Here is a 6,095-nt window from a genome sequence, read left to right as displayed (position 1 = left end):
GTTATAATCTACTATCAATATCTACTTAGACCTAGATAATTTATAAATTGAAATCCAATCCGATTTCTCAATATATTGATATTTCTAAACTTATATGACCACCTTTCTGGCGAAATATCGCCCCAAAATCAAAAGAGTTGACTTTTACAACAAAAAATCATTGTACTTACTTCTACGCAAAAGTTACACTGTACTTTACTTTTACACCCTGTATGTATTATCTCGCTTAATCTGAACATTAAATAAAGTTCTGATTTACAGAATAGATTGATTTCAAATGAAAAAGAGTAACCAAAGTAAACACTCTCATGTTTACTAATTGTTCCTGATTTGATTGAATTGAATAAACATTTTCATAAGAGTAAAAAAAGTGTTTATTTGATTCAAATTTTAAATAAATTTTTACATTATACCGAGTAGATCATTCATACTGGCGTAATCTCATCTCCTTCTTCATTAATTTCACTTTTCTTCATTTCTAATGGAACTTCATCGCCTTGTGACGGAGAAATCAGTGATTTAATTTTAGTATAGATGAATGGTGTTCCGAATCCTGTCATCAACCCGAGAGCAAAAAATAACACAATAAAAACAAACACGTTCAGATTGTTTGAATCTTTGACTGCCTTGTAAGGTTGTTTTTTTACATTTCTGTCTTCGGTTTTAATGTAATTGTGACAAATATTTGATTCCGTCGTTTCGGCTGCGGAATCCTTCACTGAATATTTTGATAGATTACATGAGCTCTCTGTTTTACTTTTAGGACAGTAATTAAAAGATTGACAAATTTCATCAACAGTATTCCAGTCATGACAAAGAGCTGCACATTGATTTAAAGTCAAATTTAGTTCGGTGTGGAAAGTTTCAGAGACAATTTTTTTGCCAGTGAATGAGTATTTTTGTGTAACATCAGCTGAAAAATAGATTGAAATATGATAATTAGCATTTCTAAATAACCGATAGTTTCAATGAATACTTACGAATATAAATATCACAAGTAGTACTGTATTGAGATGCTGAGTCAGTGTAAGGTCCATTAAAAATGCACGAATAATCATCAAAACAAAATTGAAATGATTTGCATTGTTCATTTGAAGAACACAATGAATACGTCAACACAAATTGATTGTTGAGTAGTTTCAGTTATACACTTGTACGACTATTTAAACTCCTCAAGACTTTTCCTTTCGGTTTTCAGGTGCAAAAGAAGAGAATAGTTTCCGTTGTGATATCGATTTATGGATTTCACTGTTGTCTAACGTGCTCAACAAGTCTAGTTAGCGTCAACAGAAATACAAACCATAATCGATTGCACAGAAGAAAAGCATACAACAAGGTTATAACAGTAATTAAGACTTGAAAAACTTATTTTAATCAAATAATGGGAAGAAATTGTAAAAGATTAATTACTCTATTGAGTAATTAATATTTTACAATAGTTCTATTGCTATAAAACTTTGAATTAAGAATTGCAATTAACCATTAACAATGATGCTAACTCTTTGCAAAGGTGTTGTTAAGCTTCCAATGTATATGGTTTGTTTGGTTTGGTATTGTATACAAAGTAGTAGAAAAGTAAAAATGTTTCATTTCACAGCCTTTGTAATCAAAACATTTCAATTAGTGTTTGGACTTCGTTTAACCGATTTTGATGATGCAAATGCAATCAGTGATTTAAAGCGACTTGAATCAATTTGTATTTCATTCAATATTTTACCAAACGGATTCGCTCAAGATGAAAGTATAACTCCATCTAAATGGACTAAAACCAGATCGATCCTTTATTCCAGTTTAATGACTGTTCATATTGTTCATTTAATATTGTTGAGTGGCTTTGATTTACCAGAAGATTTGGCTTTTATATTGGGTGACTTTTTTTATGGTCATCGAAGTCACAAGTATTTTTGGCTTTACTTGCTAAGTTTAACTATTTTTGGTGAATTTTTAAGACATTATTGGATACATTTATACAAAACTGGTGGTCCATTTTCATTTCATATGCATAACTTTGTTTACGATAAAGGATACAAACCTGAAGCACTGTTCATGAACCATTTTTACTGTCACAAATATCGTTTTGTATCTAATAGTTTAACTAATTTGTGGATAAGAACAGTTGTAACTTCGAGCATAATCATTGGTCCAGTTTTAGTCATTATTGTACAATCAGTATCTCAACTACCACCCACAGCACCTCAACAAATCATTTGCACTTACTTTTGGCTATTAATAAGTTATTTCGGGATTGTATGTTCTGTATGCAACTTGATGTTAACCGGTGCAATAATAAACATTGATTTGTCCTACTTTTACTTTAGAGCTGCCCATGTAACCCAAACTTTGCATAATTTTGTTACTGATAAGTTATTTTTGCAAAGAAGCGATTTCATGACTTACTATGAAACCACTATTCGAGATATCATTTTATTTCTCAATGAAACAGAGTATCGTAATCATAAAGTGCGGAACTGGCTTATATTTTTGTATCTTGGAGTATCTTTTACTGCAGATTTCGGGTTTTACTCTGCCGCTATAGTCCATATCGATAATGGATCCTTGGACATCTCTATAATGGCTATTTCTACGCTGTCTTTAATCGCTATAGGTGGTTGCTCTTACACGAATGGTATTATGTTGACAATGGTGAGTGAATGATCAATTATTGAGAATCACTATTGTAACTCATTTCATTTGTATTAGATGCACTCTTGTGCCAAAAATTACATGAAAGTGGCTCAATATTTGCCTTCAGATGTTTTATCATTTATGAAGGTAATTTACTTCATCTAATTAATTATGCGATATTATGATTATTTACTAGTGAAATTTTATTTCTAGTTTACTGATTTACAGAGTCGACTTTCCAGAACTGACATTGCATTTACTATTGGTGAGATACTGAATATGACCACATATGTTTTTGTTATTGTAAGTCGGCCATCATTTCGTTTTCCGATTGGGTCATCTATTATATCGATACTAATACTAATTACCTTTCATTGCAATTAACATTTCATTGCAGTATTTGATCGAAAATGCAAGCTTGGTCATGATGCTTATCATAAACATGAAATGAAACGAGTAAGTGAAAAATATTTAACATTAAATTTAAACATTGTCAACCTTTAAAGTCAAACTTCCAAATTCGGTATACCTTAACCTTTAGAGACGAAACCCTGCTTACAATATAAGAATGATGCTCATCGTAAACATGAAATCAAACATGAGTAACTAGAAAGAATCACTAATATCAAATTTGAATAATTTAAAGTGAGCCTAACAAGTTTGGTGTACCTTAACCTGTAGAAACAAAACTGTTACAGTAATTGTAAGAATCACAGTAGTATAGTGAAGGGTAGAGTTACCCAAGCTTAATTTATAAAATCATTTATCTATGTTAGGTTAAGTATTTCAATACTTTTTCAATTTTCAATTTCCAATTTTGTATTAATCCCTTATTAATGACGTATTCATATGTTTTATGGTTGTCACAGTTATATAATCAAGGAGACTATGTCAGCTTTCTTTCCTTTTCCTTACAATTGTTCCTATTTCCTTCCGTATATTTTAGTCTAAATAACTGGACAACATGGTCATAAATTATGAAAGTTATTAGTGTTAAAAAGCCTTATTACACTCAAGTTTAATATTTGACCAATGTAATACGCTTTACTTTAACCATTGACTTTTTTCACGGGTATCGCAATCGAAGATATTTTTGGCTTTACTTGACAAATCTAACTATTTTTGGTGAAGTTTTGAGACAATTTTGGATATATTTATATAAAACAGGAGTACCATTTTCATTTCATATGCATAACTTTGTCTTTGATAAAGCATACATGCCTGAAGCACTGTCTATGAGCTTCTTTCATTGTCATAAATATCGTTTCATATCTAATAGTTTAGCTAATTTTGATGTTACTGAAAAGTTATTTTTACAGAAGAGCGATTTCTAACCATATCATGAGACAACTATTCGAGATGTCATTTTATTTTTAAATGAAACAGAGTATCGCAACCATAAAGTGAGAAACTGGCTTATATTTTTGTATCTAGGAGTATCGTTTACTGCAGATTTCGGGTTCTATTCTGCCGCTATAGCCCATATTGATAATGGATCTTTGGACTTTGTTATAATAATTATTTTAGTTATTTCTGCTCTGTCTTTATTCGCTATTGGGGTTTGCTCTTATATTGCTGGTAGCATAGTGTGAGAAAAAACTTGTTTTAAACTGGTTGTCGTTGTTCCTACCTTTCCCTACCTCAAGTAGGTAGGGAAAGGCCATCATTGGTGAAAAGTTTGGAGGTCGGCCATTTTATACGGGAGAAGATTTTCTCCCTCACCAGGTATAAAATGGCCGTTTTTCTTTTGTTCTGGCGCCGTTATCGGACCCTGCGGAAGCCCTGGCCTGTTTCCCATTTACCTAAGTTTGGATCTAACCCAGAGTAGTTATCTTCTAGTGATTTTAACTTTCATTATTCAACAGTTACCTATTGATTATTGTGAGATTCAATCCAACCAACTGTAAACCGTGACATTTCAACCAGTGTGTTAAAAGAGACGACCAACTCTAAAGTGTTTTATCATCACTATTAATACTTTTACTAAATACATTTACCGGTGAAATCGGTTGTATCAGTGGAATTAACTTTCAACTTGACTAGTGATTCCTCAGCGGATATCAGTGGAGATTCAACCCTCAGTGACGTTTTCTATTCCATGATTGTGAAGAAGACAACTTCAACATTACAGTAACGAGTTATATCGGTTGGACCTGGAAATATTGAACTGGCAACCTTATTGATTTAAATACTTTTGATTATTAAATAAAATAAAATAAATCTTATTCTAAAGTTCTAGAATTACATCTAACCAAAATTTTACTCCAGTTTTTGGCGATCTTGCCAGGATAGGCATACCTTGGAATTGGAAAGGGAGAGGAAACTGGTTGAACGTAATTACTTTTTATCAAAAGTTAAGTATTTTTTTTAATTGTATTTTATCCAATCAAATTACATTCATTATGTACATTACATATTACTAAGATTCACAAACATATTAGATAAACTTATGTGGATAAAGTAAATCTGAAATTGAGAAGAGGACTCAAAACTAAACCCGGTGATTGGGTAGTTAGTTACTTAACAACTATAACCTGATAACCTCATTCTATGACACAGATAGCTAAACTATTCAAAAATAAGAACAACAGGTACTCAAATGTATGAATTAGAATTTGAACTTATAACCTAAATTGACGCATACAATTAAAGTTACCCATTTTACCTGAATGAATAAAGGAAATGACCCACTAATTATAAACATGATAGGAGAATAGATTCATAAACCTAATAAGTGACATGATGTAATATGGCGAATGTAATATGAAAGCAATCAACTTTCTACATCAATGAAATTGATTAACCAAATTAACCCGTTCACTTAATAGAATAAAGCTTATGAATTCACTTGAATGAAACTAATAGAAAAGGAATTGAACCAAACTTACTGAACTGAAATATATGATTGAATGAATAGAAGCAGACTTAATATGATGACTAATTGAATTGAATTAAACTTATTATACTAACTTGACTAATTATATTGAATGGAATTGATTGATCATATTTTAAACTGCATTTAATTATTATTGAACTGAATTAACTGATTAAAATCAACTGAATTAACTGATTAAAGTCAACTGAATTAACTAATAATGAAACTAAATTGATTGATAATTGAACTGAATTGATTAATTGAACTGATTTGGTTATATTGAATAGAATTGAATTAATTGAATCAAATCAATTTGACCAACTGAATCTAATTAACTGATTACTGAATTGAATTAAAATTAATTAACTGAATTAACTGATTAAAGTAAACTGAATTAACTGATTAAAGTAAACTGAATTAACTGATTAATTGAACTGAATTAACTGATTAATTGAACTGAATTAACTGATTAAGTAAATTGAATTAACTGATTAAGTAAACTGAATTAACTGATTAAGTAAACTGAATCAACTGATTAATTGAACTGAATTAACTGATTGTACTGAACTGAATTAACTGATTAGCTTAACTGAAT

The sequence above is a fragment of the Tetranychus urticae genome, chromosome 2, assembly GCF_039701765.1.
Source record: "Tetranychus urticae isolate SD_2017Ah chromosome 2, NJAU_TeUrti_SD_1.0, whole genome shotgun sequence".
NCBI classification, from domain to species: domain Eukaryota; kingdom Metazoa; phylum Arthropoda; class Arachnida; order Trombidiformes; family Tetranychidae; genus Tetranychus; species Tetranychus urticae.
Note: the sequence above shows the minus strand (reverse complement) of the source record.